The sequence below is a fragment of the Ailuropoda melanoleuca genome, chromosome 8 (genome assembly GCF_002007445.2).
Source record: "Ailuropoda melanoleuca isolate Jingjing chromosome 8, ASM200744v2, whole genome shotgun sequence".
NCBI classification, from domain to species: domain Eukaryota; kingdom Metazoa; phylum Chordata; class Mammalia; order Carnivora; family Ursidae; genus Ailuropoda; species Ailuropoda melanoleuca.
Window position 1 is genome coordinate 69,558,488 of NC_048225.1, and position 16,089 is coordinate 69,574,576.

At 44.5% G+C, this 16,089-nt stretch overlaps 1 protein-coding gene across 2 annotated transcripts in view; it reads left to right on the plus strand.

Moving 5' to 3' along the window:
* PLD5 (phospholipase D family member 5) overlaps positions 1-16,089 on the plus strand; it is a 339,166-nt gene that overhangs the window by 63,431 nt on the left and 259,646 nt on the right. Inside the window, exon 1 of one of the 2 annotated variants that reach the window (XM_034666659.1) lies at positions 7,704-7,821. The exons of the other annotated variant lie outside the window; for it this stretch is intronic. The gene's annotated coding sequence lies outside the window, so the exon portion shown is untranslated. Of the gene's footprint in view, positions 1-7,703; positions 7,822-16,089 lie in introns of those variants that run through there. 2 annotated transcript variants of the gene reach the window in all.

Consider the following 16,089-nt stretch of genomic DNA (forward strand, 5'->3'; position numbering starts at 1 on the left):
CCTTACGGTGATACTGAAATAATGGTCGCCCTCTTCCAATTAACCCCCATACAAAACTGTAAAAAAAATAAAAAAATAAAACATCTGCTGCCAGGCCCCTTCTTCTGTGAGGTGATATTCCTATAACCAGACACAAATATGAAAGCTGGAGGCGTGACCTTTGACCACCAGAGAAACTTTGACCTAATGCTCTGCTCATCACACTAGGTCCTGCTGTGTTTCCCTGCCGCTTCTCGGGGTCTGTGACATGAGGGATGGAGCTCGTGTGTTGTCGGGAAGAACAGAACCTTCCTGTGGGCTAAGCCGGGCATGCTTCTACTCGGTCTGACTGAGGGCTGATTCTGTAGCAGGCGACACGGTGAGATGCAGAAACTTGTCATTTTCACCCTGACAGTACCAGCACGGGATCGGAGATTTTAATTCTGTTACTGTATCCCTGAGGTGTGAACACACCATCTCTCATCTCCAGCCTCTCCGTACCTGGAGTGAACAAGTACACCAGGGTCATTTTGACCTTGGCATCGGATCACTGATGCTCTTCAGGTGTTTGCCCATGAACAAGCTTTGAGGGTCTATTCTGTTCTTGGCCAACAGAGTAGAGTGGGTTTGGAGATCGAATCTCAGAGTTGCGTGAGTGTTCCAAGAAAAAGGTCAAGTGGAGAACGAGGAAAGAAATAGGATTTTAGTGTATTTCTCCTTGTTTCTCTGCACATAGCTCCAGCATAAGTGCCTGTTCGCCACGGATTTGTCAGTTGACCAAGGTCTCTGCTTGTCTGGGTGGGCTCCTCAGCAGGAACTTCAGGGACTCACATCCTTGGCCCCAGTGGAAAGCTTCACACCCTTTACACACTGCAGCAGAGCCTGAGAACCTGCCCGGCCCCAACGCTGCCATGGATGACACGGTGTGGCCTCTGTGGTTCGTAAAATCGAAAGGTAGCCAACATCCAGGGTTGGTGGGTTTTGTAACTCCATGGAGCTCTGAAAGGGATGCTTTTGTATGTGAGGGGCCTAGTGGGATTACCTCACTCTCCCGTGAAACGTAACTCTCACCACTTTAGAGAGACTGTTGGAATGGACGTCTGTTATTCAAGTCAGTTTGGCCTGAGTCTTACATCATTTTACATTATCCAAGGATGGGCGTAACAAGTCCAAGTGGCATATTTATTTCTCCGTCTGCTGCTTCAATACAGCTCAGAAAATCTTAGCTATTTTTTCCTTTAAAGATAGTAAAGGGATTCCCCCCACCCCAGCAAAGCGAGGTATTCGCCATTTCAGGGGGATTTTATTTATTGTAAAGTTTATGTATTATTTTTATTTTATTTTTTAAAGATTTATTTATTTATTTTTTAGAGGGGAGTAGAGGCAGAGGGAGAGGGGGAGAGAGAGAGTCCTAAGCAGACTCTGTACTGACCGTGCAGGCGGACGGGGGCTCGAACTCACGACCTTGGCTTCAGCAGAGTCAGAGGCTTAATCAGCTCCACCACCGAGGTGCCCCAGTAGGGGGTTTTGTGAGATATTGTTTTAGATACCATGTGTTACCATGGTAGTATCATAACTAATACCTAATCGGGGTCTTTGGAGGAGATAAACACACTAATTATATGGATAACCCCACTTAAAGAAAACTGTCCGTGTAGATCATTAACACCTGCCCGGAGCACAGGTGACTGTAGGATGTGCATTAAACTGCAAACACTCTTCTTATGAATGAGGAAACTGGCCACGATGTAACATGCACATCAGGGGTTGACGATGTAAAATTTGTGAATCATTGTATTTTCACACTCTAAAAAGTCTTCATTTACCGACAAGGTTAGGACATCAGTTATTACCAAAATCTGAAAAGCAGCTTGCGGTTTCTCAAGATTTCCTCTTGTTCCAGGCTCATGTGATTATCTCTCGTGACCTCTGCATCAGCTTGGAGGCCCCACCCAACACCCCGGCTTCGTGATTTTTCATAGTCGCGGCTCCCCGCCCATTTCCGTGCTGGTCGCCCATTCCCGTGATTGCCCTCGAGATTGATTATCGGCACTGACAGCATCACCGATGAGAGCGCTCACGCTCTCTATTCTGCTTGCTAGCCTGTTGGTCCATTGACAGCCCCTCAGTCGTCTTAGCTCCCGCGTGGACCTCCGGCCCCTGCTTTTAAAGCTACCCAGCACCCCCTCTGTCTTCCGCGTCCCGCCTCGCCCATCCTTGATTCCATGGGGTGTCTTTGTATTTGCAGCCTTGACTGAGTCCTCAACCTGTGTAAGCCCCCTAAGCATCTTCCGCGGTGGAAATAGCTGGAGGAAATGGCCCAGCTGTGCTGACCTGTCTGCTTTGGAATACGTGGTCGCACGGTACAGATCCGTGGTCATCATGGTGCAGCTGTCCGGCTGCATTTCCCTACAGCGTTGACTTTGGGGCTCCCTGCAAAGGGCCTTCTATGCCTTCTTCTCCTAAACCTCCTTGCCTTTTGCAGTCACTCCATCTCCTTGGCTCACGGCTTTGTCTGCTACTCACTGAGGGAGAAAAAGCTGTCAGCCCCGAGCGCGCCTCCTCGCAGCCTCAGGGCTGAGTCACTCTCCAGCTTCATGACAGTGCTTGCTGCTGTCCTTGATTCCCTGAGATGGCCCTCATCTGGTCCAAGGCAGCCCCGCATCTGTATTTGCGTCCCGTTCTCTCTCCTCTTTGCAGGAACTTCACTCCTGGGACAGTTGCCTTTTCCTCCTGCATGATCACTATTCTGCTTTCTGTGGGATCTTTTGTGACAGTAAATAAACATGCTGGCAAATGAGTGAACAAACCAAACTCGACTCTCTTAGGCTCTGTCTGTAGAGTCCTAATGCCCTCTGTTTTTTTGTTTTTTTTGACAACGCAGGTTTGTAAAAGAGTTTTCTATGCTTTTTTTTTTTGCCATCCCCTAACTCCCATTAGCATATTTTTTGGGGGGCATTTTATTCCATATGTTTTCTTTTGTTTATTGTGATATGTATTACACACAAGACCGTATATAGTATGTATGTGCTATTTAAAGAATAATGAGTTGAACACTCATGAACACACCACCCAGCTTATAAAACAGACCATTTCTAGTGCCTTCAAAGCCCCTGTAGATGTCTCTGCAGTTGCCTCCCCCATCGTCCTGAATTCTGGGCTTCTAGACCCTCAGTCCCTTGCCCCGAAACCACACCATCTTTATCATTCTGCTCTTACGAGAAGTCTCAATATCTGCTAGGGCACACCTCACATCGTTGGACTCCAGCAGGAAAATCTCGGCTACCCCTGATCCTTTTGAAATTTACATATGAAATTTATGATTAACTTATAAAGTTATACACATATGCAGCCGTGGTGGGATTTCGATCGTAATCGCGTTGAATATATTGATTCTCCTAGTCACGAACGCGACTCTATTTAATTAGGTCTTTTCTCTTTCAGATTTTTATTGGGAGATTTTTCGAAAGGGGTGAATGATCACTTATCTACACATCACCTAAATTCAATATTTGTTAAGGTTTGCTACATCTGCTGTGAATATGACCGTCCCTCCTGAAAAGTCAGGGTAAACGCTTAATTTTTCCCCTCGGGTTATCATTTTTCAGAGTGAGGAACTGGTGTAACAATCTCTTCCACTGTGGACAAATTAGGGTAACTGGACCCATTTGAAAATACATGCAGACAGCATGCGGATGTCACTTCAAACCACTTCCCTGAAAAGTGAGTCGTTCTTTATACAGCACAGGCCCGTATCTGTTCTCCCTCATCGGGAAGCACACAGCCCACTGCTTCTCTGTAGTCAGTCTACACTCACATCTCGGTTGTCTCCAAACTGTATTTTAGAGGTTTGTTTGTTTTTTCTCTAGCAGATACCAGTCAAGGACCATGTATTCCTTCCTATCAATATGTCTTCTTGTCCTACCATATTCTAGACAAGTCCTGACACATTTCTTTTCAGGTCAGATGTACTGTTGAATGTTTCGTATTCTGAAACTGTCCGCATATGACCAAGCGATGCTGTGAATGCCATTTGCCTTGTTTCTCCCTGCTGTAAACTGAGGTAGGTCCGAGGGCTGGCTCGGGCTCAGGGTAGACACCCCTGGCCAGCAGACTTCAGCATGCTTCCCAGTGTATCGCATTAAGTGGGGGTGGCCAGCTTGGCCCACCATTAGGATGATAATGGGGGTCACTTGGTGAAGCTTGTAATCACCAAGTCATTTTTTGTTTTTTTTAGAAGATTTTATTTATTTATTTATTTATTTATTTATTTATTTGAGAGACGGAGAGAGAGAGCACGAGCAGGGGGAGGGGCAGAGGCAGAGGGAGAAGAAGTCTCCCTGCCAGGCACGGAGCCTGATGTGGGGCTCGATCCCAGGACCCCGGGATCAAGACCTGAGCTGAAGGCAGATGCTTAACCAAGGTGCCCCACCGAGGCGCCCCACCAAGTCTTTTTATTATAAAGGTATAGCTTTCCCTTTAAAATGAGCAATCAACTTAACCCCTAAGGTGGCTTTTTGGGTTGAATTATGTCTCCCCCCCAAAAAAATAAGAAGCTACGTTGGAGTACTAAACCCAAGTACTTCAGGATATGCCTTATCTGGAGATGGGGTCAACACAGAAGTAATCAAGTTACAATGAGGTCACTAGAGTGGGCCCTGATCCAGTCTGATGGGTGTCCTTCTACGAAGGGATGTTTGGACAGAGAGACAGGTGTGCACCTGGGGAAAGACGTCGTGAGGAGACACGGGAGGAGATGGTCTTTGATGAGCCGAGGTGAGTGGCCTGGATACATCCTTCCCTTGCTCCTTCAGAGGGAGTGTGGCTGTTAAAAGCTTCCCCTCATCATCTGGACATAGAAGAATTTCCTCTAAGTGCATTCTGAGGAGTTAGGGTAAATGCACATTTTTCCTTTAACTATCAATTTGTGGAATAAGGAATTGATGTAATAATCAGAGTCAGTGATGGAAAATTAGTTTTTTTTCCTTCCTCTGTTTCTTTATTATTACTGGACTTGTAGATTTCAAAAATTTTGTCAGTGTTTTGCAATAAGTTATAATGATTACTATTTTTTGAGCTCAATCAAATTTGGTCAGTGGAAACCCCTTGAAGAATGTTTTTGAGGAAGAAAATGGCAAACCAAACCAACCAACCAAGAGAATATTCTTGGGTCTGTTAGTCCTGTCCTCAGTGGTCCTTGATGGTTTCCTTGCTTTGGCAAAGTATGACCGAAGCTCACCTTATTCTTTTCCCCCTCAGACCAGAGATCAGCCAGTTGTCCAAGGAATAATGTGATGCATTTGTTTTAGGCCCTTTTGTTGGATAAAGCCAGGATGTATGTGTTTAAGACTTGGGAGTTCATTTAAGTATTCCATTTTACATTTAACATTATAAAATTTTTTCTTAATTTACTTGGTTTTATACTTCTTTTCTCTTACCTCTAAAATCTTGGTTCTTAATAAAACTAATATGGGGGTGCTTGGGTGACACAATCGGTTAAGTGTCCGACTCTCGGTTTCAGCTCAGGTCATGATCTCAGAATCCCTGCGTCCGGCTCCACACTCAGCCCGGAGTCTGCTTGAGCTTCTTTCCCTCTCCCTCTGCTCTTCCCCCCACTTGCACACGCACGTGTCCCTGCACTCTCTCTCAAAAAATGAAAAAAATGTTTATAAAAAATTAACGTGTATCCTGATTTGCTTTATCTTACAACATATATGAGATAGTTCCAGAATTCTCATATGATATTATGCCTCTATCCATCATTCCCTTCTTCTTACACACAAAAGGCAATATATCATATGTACCGTCGGCCCATTGCTTTTCCCCCCCACGGTATATATTATATCCTGGAGATCTTTTCAAATCAGTACAGAGAAGGCTTTCTCTTTCTTAAGCTGAATAGCATCACATGTGTGAGTGTGTCATCATTTGTTCTATTGGTCCCCTGCTGATAGGTATTTTTTCCTCAATATTTTACTATTACAAAGAATCCGGTAAGAAAAATCTTTGTGCGTGTTGTTTCTTTTTTGGAAGGCACAAGGTACTTCTGATTCAAAGGGTAACTCACATTTTTTTTTATTTCCACCCTGGAAATTCTTTTAAGAAAAGGAATGTTAAAAAAAAAATAGGATGTAGCCAAAATTATCATACCAATAAGGAAATTGGCTCTTCAGACAGACAATTGGTTCTGTTTGCTTAGATTACTACAGGAGGCAGGGATCCTGGGGAGAACACAGGGGAGTAAACCAATAAGGTAAAATTTCAAGCCGCTTAGAGGGCATGTTCTGAAGGAAGAATGAGCGGTAGGATTTAGCCAGTGGGTGAAATCCTCTGATGTCCTGGTGTTTGATGAAGCAAGAAGACTTTTGGACATGAACTTGGAAGCTGATGTAAGTACCATTCTGGAGATTTTGCTGAAGCGAAGGGAGCAGTCTTTCCCCAGCTACTCAGCACCCAGGAATGGAGTATCTGGGACCCACTCTGGACCACTGCGTGGAGAAGGGGGCTGCAGTCACTCACCCCCAGTAGTTCCTCCCTTACTACCCAGTATGTGGGGGAGAAGAGAACATAATGTGACTTTTCTTCAAATTCAGAACCCAGAAACTCATTTTGTTATCATTCAGTGCTTGCGACTGGTGGGACAATTGTGGAAAGACTCTGGAAAACCTGGAAGGATTGTCAAGATGATATGAAATGCAAACAGATTCTGGAACTCACAACGTGAAATTTTAAAGGTTACCGTTGTGGTTGCTCCAGAAATAGCCATTCCTAAAGCAAACCGAGTTTTGCAGTGGATCCCACTAACAGTGCAAATGTCTTTTTAAAAAAGATTTTATTTTTTGTATGTATGTATGTATGTGTGTATTTATGTATTTAGAGAGAGCACGAGTTGCGGGAGGGCAGAGGGAGACAGGAAAGAATCTTAAGCAGACCACCAGCTGAGCCTGGAGCCTGATGCAGGGCTCGATCCCACGACCCTGAGATCATGACCTGAGCCGAAATCAAGAGTCGGATGCTCAATCGACTGAGCCACCCAGGCACCCCACAAATGCTTTTGTCGTACACCTGTGTGGCTGCACAGGCCCGTATGAGAGTGGAAGCCACGCTTTGGGATTTTTACCTTCCAGGAAGAGGCATGCATCAGTTTTCTTGTGTTTTAACAAACAGGCAGACCAAAACGTTACATGGAAGACCTCAGAAAAACACAGTGGGTCTTTTTACAAAGCCTGGCCATTCCGTGGGCCCTGAAGGCAGAGCTGTGTTTAGAAGGGCAACGAAAGCTTTCTGTGTTGTGCATTTAAGATTATGCAAAGCATGAAAACAATGTCTTCAAATTCGAGAATCTTGAGTGTTTTAGTCTTGGCAGGATTTTGCCCTCCTGCGGATGCCCAAAATGCTGCAAGGAAGGGGAAAGTTGTTAGCCGATTGTGCGTTTCTGGAAATGGGAGCAGACAGCTCCATTTAAAGATAAAACGAGACAAAAGCAGAGGCAGAAGCTTCCAGAACAGTAACGAACAGAAAAAAATAAGCAACAAACAGAGAAAAAAAAATTGTAAAAATAGACCTTGGTGAAAGCAGAACCCCCTGAAAAGGAAAATATGGGGGAAACACGGAAATGACACAAGTAAATGAAAAACAAGGAGCAGGGAGATAAGCAGGCAGAAAGTCGAGCAACTTCCTGAAGATACAAATGACTTGCAAAAGGAGAATTAGTGAAGGGAGGACCTGAGAAGAGCTTGCTAACAAGTGTCAAGGGAGAACCCAAGATAGCGACGTGGGACTTTTGTCCAGGTCCACCAGTGACTTCCATGAGCCAAGCCCAGTGGGTGCCTCTCTGGACAGGTCAGCAACTTTCAACACAGTCAAGTATTCCCTCCCACTTGAAACATTTTCTTTTCTTGGTTTCCAGAACACCATGTCTCCTGATTACACACCGTCTCACAGCTCCCCTCTGTCTTCATCACTGACTCATCCTCCCCAGACAGACTCTCAGCTTTAGGGCTTGGCCTTGGTCTCCCTCTTTGTCTTTGGTGATCTCATTTAGCCCCGTGGTATTAAATACCACCTTCGGTGCTGCGAGTGTGAATCCGTGCATCTTCAGGCCCAACCCCTCCTCTGAGCTCCAGACTCTTCTTACATTCAGCTGCCATACTTGGCACTGCCCTTTGGGTATTAACAGGAACCTGCCATTAAAATTCCAACATAGGACTCTTGATAACTTCCAGTGCTCTACAAATCTCTTCTGCCCTTGTGTTTTCTTCCATCTGAAAGTCCTCACCATTGGTTGCTCAAATCAAACCCTGGGCACCACCCAGCTTCCTCCTCTCTCCTCTCACCCCACCCACGGCAGCCCACTCGTCACCCGCTTGCCCAGCTCCAACTCCCACACATGCTGTGGATTCTTCCACTTATTTTTATCTTCTTAAGTCATTTGTCTCTTGACTAAATTGGTGAAGAGGTGGCCTCTGGACTGTTCTCCCTGATTGTACTCGTTCCCTCTTAACATCTATTCTCCAACAGGAGCCGTAGGAATAGTTTTGAAGAGTAGCCTCCATTTTTGCCTTCCTTAAATGCTTTTAGGAGAACACAGCAGGTCTGATGCTAAGCGAGGAAGAGGTCAGGGAGGCGGTGGTCTGGCAGGGCTGCGCTATTGGTTACTCATGGGGAATTGAACAAATACTGTCAATATATTGAAGATACTGGGAACCAAGTTTCTCACTGTGAGCGAAGGGGTTACAAGTATAAAAGGGAAAACTGAGAATAAATCTGGGATGTGGATTGACATTTTAGGTGTTGGAGTGAAGTCAGGTTTTTTATAGAGAGAGATCGATGTGAAGATAGAGTGTGTGGGTGTGTGTGGTGGTGTTTCCTAGCTTCGTTGTAGGGAGGGTCTGGGAGAAGTAATACTTTAGTAACAGTGAGCATGCTTAGAACTTAGATCTTGGTTTCTAAATAGTATTCTCTCCTAAAAGAAAGTAGGAATCCTTTGGGGAAAGCCTGATTCTAGGTTAGAGGCAGAGCTAGTACAAGGTGTGCCTGGAACATTTCGTTGTGTAATGAATCAGGGAAGCTCTCACATATAAATGGGGACGTGGATGGGAATGAAGACACTGGCTCAGAGGTGCTCCCTGTAGCCATCGCTGGTAGAATTTAAGCATCAAAATAAGTAGTAAAAGAAGCAGTTATAACACATTGAAAAAAATAGGAATCTTCGAGTCTGTACTAACATAGGTAAATCAATAAATGAATGAAGAAGAGAAAGTTCTTCCTTTCAGTATGGTGCCAACTAAGAAATGTCGAAGAAAACCACCATTTGGCCGCCATCATAGTAATAGCTACTTCAGGCCAGAGTTACAGATGGCTTCTAAAACTAGCAGGTGAAGTTTGCTGAAGAGCAGGGTACTTGCAGAGTCTCAAAGATTATCCGTATCAGAGACCTGTTAGTTACAACAGGGAAGCTGTGACTTTATAGTGGAGACACTTGGTGGGTACCACCATGATCAAGTGACCAAAGTAAGCACCCTGAGTAATGGGGCAACTCAAAATTGGGCACCTTTTGATAGAATACAATGAGGACTCAGCATCCCTTCTGATATTCTGATATGATATTCCTGCCCTAAGAATCTACTCATTGGGAAACATGAGGCAGACCCATATTGAGGAATGTTCTAGTAAATAGCTGGCCCATAACCTTCAAAAAGAACAACGATGGGGCGCCTGGGTAGCTCAGTCAGTTAAACGTCTGACTTCAGCTCAGGTCATGATCCCAGGGTCCTGGAATCCTGTCCCGCATTGGGCTCCCTGCTCAGCGGGGAGCCTGCTTCTCCCTGTCCTTTTGCCTCTCACCCTCTTCATGATTTCTTTCTCTCTCAAATAAATAAATAAAATCTTTAAAAAAATAACAAGGTTATGAAAGTCAAGGAAGGGCTGAGGAACTGTTCTAAGCCAGAGGAGACTGGGGACATATGACATCTAGGACGGCACATGGTCCTGGATTGAATCCACTTGTGATAAGTTGGCAAAATTTGAAAGGGTTCTGTGGATTGTTTGGTAAAACCATATCAGTGTTAATTTTCTGATTTTGACACTTGTGCTATGGCTATGAACTACGAGTGTATAGGAGAGTGTTCTTTTTTTTCTTTTTTTAACCATTCAAGGGCAAGAAGACATTATGTTTGCAACCTATTGTCAAATGGTTCAGAATGAGAATGAGTCCAATTACATCATGCCAGGTTCCTGCCTTAAATCCTTCCGTGTTTTTCTGTTTCACTGAGAACAAAATGCGTGTCATCAGCCCTGGTTTACAAGGCCCTTATGGTTTGCCCCTGCTTCCTTCTTGTCTCCTGCGTTCTTGCCAATTGCATTTCTGTCTGAAGCAACAGAAGGGACCAGGCAGCGCCTGCTGTCCCCTTTCCCCCGACTCCTCCTCCTGACTTCTCTCGGTCAGTCTCTTCAATTCTTAGATTAAATGTCACTTCTTCAAGGGCACCTGCCTCTTCTCCCATCATCTGAACTGCCAACCCCTGTCACCCCCATGTCAGCCTGTTCATTTTCAACGTCGCACATGACTTAGCTTATTTTCCCCCATCTATCATTTGCCTCTTCGGTTAGAATAGAAGCTCCAGGCGGAGGACCCACATCTGTCTTGGGTGATACTCAGTCTTCACTGGATAGGATATTGGTGATTAGGCTCTACGTAAATACTTGTTTCATGAATGTATTTTGTTCAGCCCTGGGTTTTGATCATCAGGCAGTCAAGCTAGTGCAAAACCTTCATGCTGAAGTGTTTCTGTGTCATATAATCCACGATGTATGACTTGATTCGTTTTCGCATGGGGATCGGGTGTAGACCGAAATATATTTCATTCATTCTTTTATTGTTCCTTTCTGCTGTAAGTTCTTATCTAAGGACTTCAGTGCTTACTATAAAGTGATAGATAACGTCGTTGGAAGTCTTGGTGTCCACTGCGAGAACCCTTCCCTGGACCTGGGCTTTGGAGGAGAGGCTCCCTCCTATGAGTGACCCTTTGTGAATCTTATACCAGCCACAGACACAGCCCAGTCTCCACTGTCCAAAAGTAGGCTAGTCGTTTTAATATCAGTTCTAAGGAGAACCTTTCCTTCATTTAAATAGTTATTTTTCAATATAATATCATTATGGAAAAAATCCTAATTTTTATTAATGAGTGCATCACTCAATGTTAAAAAGAGCATATCAAATAATATAGAGTGTTTTGTGGTTAAACAAGATAATATATAATTCACACCTCTGGCCTTGGTCGTGTCATCATAAATATGGAAGAGAGAATGATATCATTCTATGTCAGTTGAATTCCAATGCTGGTGTGGTTTTCCATGTTAATAAGACACAGCTTTTGGCTTATTAAGATATAGTATCCTGGGGGCCTGGTGGCTCAGTGGGTTAAGCATCCAACTCTTGATCTTGGCTCAGGTCTTGATCTCAGGGTCATGAGTTCAAGCCTTGCATAGGACTCCATGCTGGGCATGGAACCTACTTAAAAAAAAGAAAGATATAGTATCCTGGTGGGTGTGGGTGTGCGCTGTGGATGCACAGGCCACAGCCCATGGGACCGTGGACTCACTGGGATAGATTAGTTTGGATTTATATTATTTCTGGGTTGAACTCGGTAGATAGGCTACTGTATTGTAGCATTATTTTTTTTTTAATTTTCTGTGTTTTATGATGCTGACACATATTAGGGGCCTTGCTGATCCCGGAGAGACTGCCTCTCGTAGGGCTAGGTCAGCTCTAGAGATAGCAAACACCTTGTCTGTAGGCATGACTTTCATATGGGAAGCAACCCATCCAAAGCCCCAAACCCTCAGTTACCTACCTCCTGGATGTAGCTCTCACAAACCGAGCCAGTATTTCTCCTGCCCTAAATCACCCCAGGGCCAGGGACAGACAACTGGTGGCCAATCCCTGTAGCCCAGAGCCCACCGAAATTACTCAAGCTATCCAACCCTAACTGTCCAGTCCTTGTCAAACTTCACCTACCCTGCCTGGCCCAGGAGAGGCTCTGGCCCGTGCTCTGCCCTCAGTCCTTCTGTGCCCTGAATGGCCCTGGTGCCTCCCCACGTGATCCTGTGTGCTGTCTCTAGAAATGAACTAGCCCTACGAGAGGCAGTCTCTATGGGATTAGCAAAGCCCCTAATATGTGACAACATCATAAAATACAGAAAATTCAAAATAGCATGTCCCTCCTCTGGGCAATTGTAAGCAAGAAACTCTTATTTCAAGGTACTTGTCTCCTTGTCTGTCACCTCACTATACCTGACAAAGACAAATCCCAGGTACAGTTTAAGACAGTCACACTGCAGAGAAAAAAAAAAATCGTTATTTTCATCGCGTCCTCAGAATCCCCAAGGACATCTGGTCTTGTTGCTTGACACAGTTGGCAACAGACAAAAACTTTCTCTCTCATTCTTTTTAGTTCTTTTATCCCCCCTTTTTTGGGCAGATTCATGTGCAGCAGCGAGCTTTGGCAGGGGTAAGCCTGGTTGTACTGTTCCCTCTAAGGGAAGGCTGGTTCTCCGGTCCCTGTGTACCTGGAGTTCAGTCCAGAAGGAAGGCATTTGCACACAGACAAGCACTTGACTCATCACAAGGCCATAGCGTGTAATTTGTGTTGGAAATAAAGCAAAACCGTGGAGACACAGAATGCAGCAGGAATACAGGCCCTTGGCCGCATGTGATGATGCCAACTGGATTTTTATTAAGAACTTTGATCAATGTCTTGGGGATATCAGATAACAGAAGGACAGAAATGGGTTGATTTAAAAGATTTCCCAGGGGATGGTCCCCGAGGGATTTTGAATGCAGGGGTAATGAAGCTTGAAAATGAAGCACTAAAGATTGAAATTGTTTGAAAGATAGCTGGGCTTTCTTAAGCAGCTTAGAACTTGGATGAAGAAATGCACAGGCTGGTGTGGGGCTCTGGGTGGCAGGACAAAACAGAGAGGGAGAGAGAAACTTCCAGGAAGGGAATTTGGGAAGGAGATTCCCTAGAGCCCTTAAGTATTATCTGAGGATATGCCTTCTTGCTTATGGTTCAGTAAACTTGCTGTGTTCATTGCATTTAACTTCTGCCCCTTGCCAGACTCTGGTCTCCAGGCAAACTACTCATCTCTTGTTCATCTCCTAACCTGTGATGGTGACAGTGGCCTTGCTGAGGTGCTGAGTAGAGGAAGGTTTTCCTCTGGAAATCTCCAGAGGCAGAGAAGAGCACATTTCCAGGGGCTTGAGGGCATACCCATTGGGAGTAAGAAATTTCTTAATAGACTCAAGTATCATCTTAAAATACACATGACCATTTTACTCTGCACCATATTTGGAATAGTGAGGAACATCAATCAATATTAGCTTTGATTCCTTTTTTGCCTAGGAATGTCATCCTGTTGGTTTGCTACAGATTCCAGCAAGCCCCAGTGTTCTAAAGGGTCCCCTGAGAGCCACACATAGAAAATGAGGTGTGTTGTGTAGACTTACCAACAACCATTCATGTATTAGTGTGGCTTTATTTGTGTGTTTTGTTGCGAATTGATGACAAGCTGGATCTGCTATGAGGCTAAGTTGGGTGATAGGATAAAAGCAGGTGTTTGCGGCAACCAACAGAGTGGAATTACGAGGTCTCAGCCTTTGAGCGTGGCCTTTGGCAGAAACACGTGGAGGGGAAGGGCAGCAGGAAGCAGATGGGGACACGCATGCTCCGTGAACTTACCGTAGAAATAACAAAACTGTTAAAAAGCGGACAGAAAAGAAATAGCAGCTACAAAGCATGTGGAACATAAGATGGGCTTCTATTTGATCTAAAACATTATAAAACTGAAAAAAAATTGCTTTTATAAAGGTAGGAAACAAAAACAAACAATGAGAGCTTTGCTGTCCTCAGATGTGAAGTGTGTGTCGTTATGTGTCTTGGAAGCATTTTCCCGTCTTCATCAGCACCTGATACCTTCGCAATGGCTGCCCAACGGACCCCCATCTCTCTCCCTGTGCAAGCCCACACACGGCTTTGTTTGCACAGTCCCTTGACATTAGGGGAATAAGCTGAGATTGATTTGAGAGGGGCTGAGGCCGGGTACATGCAGAGGGGAATAGGCCGAGAAGGAAGGGGAGGGCACTCAGTCTATTCTGGAGAGCGGGTGGGCAGGTAATGGGCAAGAACGCAGATTGCGTCCAGGACCTGGACCCCGTGCGGACGGGTGACCTCAGTAAACTGCACACACGGTGGCAGAAGAGAAGCGTTTGGTGCTCTTAGCTGGCGTGGGAGACGTTGCTTCTCAGCTCTCTGTCTCCTGGGCTGGTGAGCCACGTAGCTAGTTATCTTCTGGGCTGAGACGCAGGGAATACCGTCTAAATCAACAGGCGTTGACTTCTTGGATTGTGGAGGAAAGTTCTGGGTGTGGAAGACCCAAGAGTGAGGTGAGACGGAGCCAGGGGCCAAGGGCCAAGGGAAGGGCTTGGACCACTTAGGAGAGACCCAGTAGGGAGGGACACCTGATAAAGGCCAAACTCGGCCGTTGCTGTTGGTTGTTGGGTCCATACACAGGACGCTTTTCATCTTGCAAAACTGGAACTCTGCCCCCATTAAACAGTACCTCCCCATCTCCCTTCCACTGGCCCTGCCAACCTGCTTCTACCTTGCGTCTGTCAATTTGGCTACCTTGGTACATCATGTAAGTGGAATCGTACGGTATATGTCTTGTGACTGGCTTATTTCACTCAGCACAATGCCGTTAGGGGTCATTCGTGTTATAGCGTATGTCAGAATTCTTGTCCTTTTACAGACTAACTAATGTTCCATTGGATGGGTATATCCAAATACACATTTTGTTTATCCATTCATCCATTGATTTGGGTTATTTCCACCTCTTGAAAGTAAACAGTGCTGTGAAGAACATGGGTGTGTACATCTCTGCTGGAATCCCAGCTTCCCATTCTTCTGGATATATGGCTAGAAGAAGAATTGCTGGATCATTTGGTGATTCTATTGTTAATTTTTTGAGGCACTGAAATACCATTTTCCACAGTGGCCGCACCATTTTACCTCACTACTGGTAATGTACTAGGATTCCAATTTCTCCACATTCTCGCCAACAACTTGGTTTTTTTTTCTTTTTTTTCATTTTTTCATACTAACCATCCTAATGAGTGTGAGGTCATAACTCTTTATGGTTTTGAATTGCATTTCCCTAGTGATGTTGAGTACCATTTGTATGTCATCTTTGGAGAAATGACCATTCAAGTCATTTTTTGGTTATTCCTTTTGTTTTTTGTTGAGTTATTCATCTAGTTGTTTATTTACCAAGTCTCTCCCCTGCTCCCAAGATAACAGGCCTCCTTTTTTTTTTGTTGTAGAGGCAAGAGCCTTTTTTTTTAGTTACAAAAATTTTTTCTTTCTAAATTTTTATTTAAATTCTAATTAGTTAACATATAATGTAATATTGGTTTCAAGAGTAGAAGTTAGTGACTCATCACTTACATAAAATACTCAGTGCTCATCACAAGTGCCCTTCTTACTTCCCATCACCCATTTACCCGACCCCTGCCCACCTCCCCTCCAACAGCCCTCAGTTTGTTCTCTATAGTTAAGAGTCTGTTATGGTTTGCTTCCCTCTCTCTTTTTTCCCTTCCCCTATGTTCATCTGTTTTGTTTCTTAGATTCCAAATATGAGTGAAATCGTAGGGTATTTGTCTTTGACTTATTTCACTTAGCATAATACACAGTAGCTCCATATATGTTGATGCAAATGGCAAGATTTCATTCTTTTTGATGGCTGAGTAATATTCCACTGTATAGCCGTACCACATCTTCTTTATCCATTAATCAGTCGATGGACGTTTGGGCTCTTTCCACAATTTGACTGTTGTTGATAATTCTGCTATAAACATCAGGGTGCATGTATCTCTTCAAATCTGTATTTTGTATCCTTTGGGTAAATACCTGGTAGTGCGATTGCAGGGTCATAGAGTAGTTCTATTTTTAACTTTTTGAGGAACCTCCAAACTGTTTTCAAGAGTGACTGCACCAGTTTGCATTCCCACCAGCAGTGTAAGAGGGTTCCCCTTTCTCCACATCCTCCCCA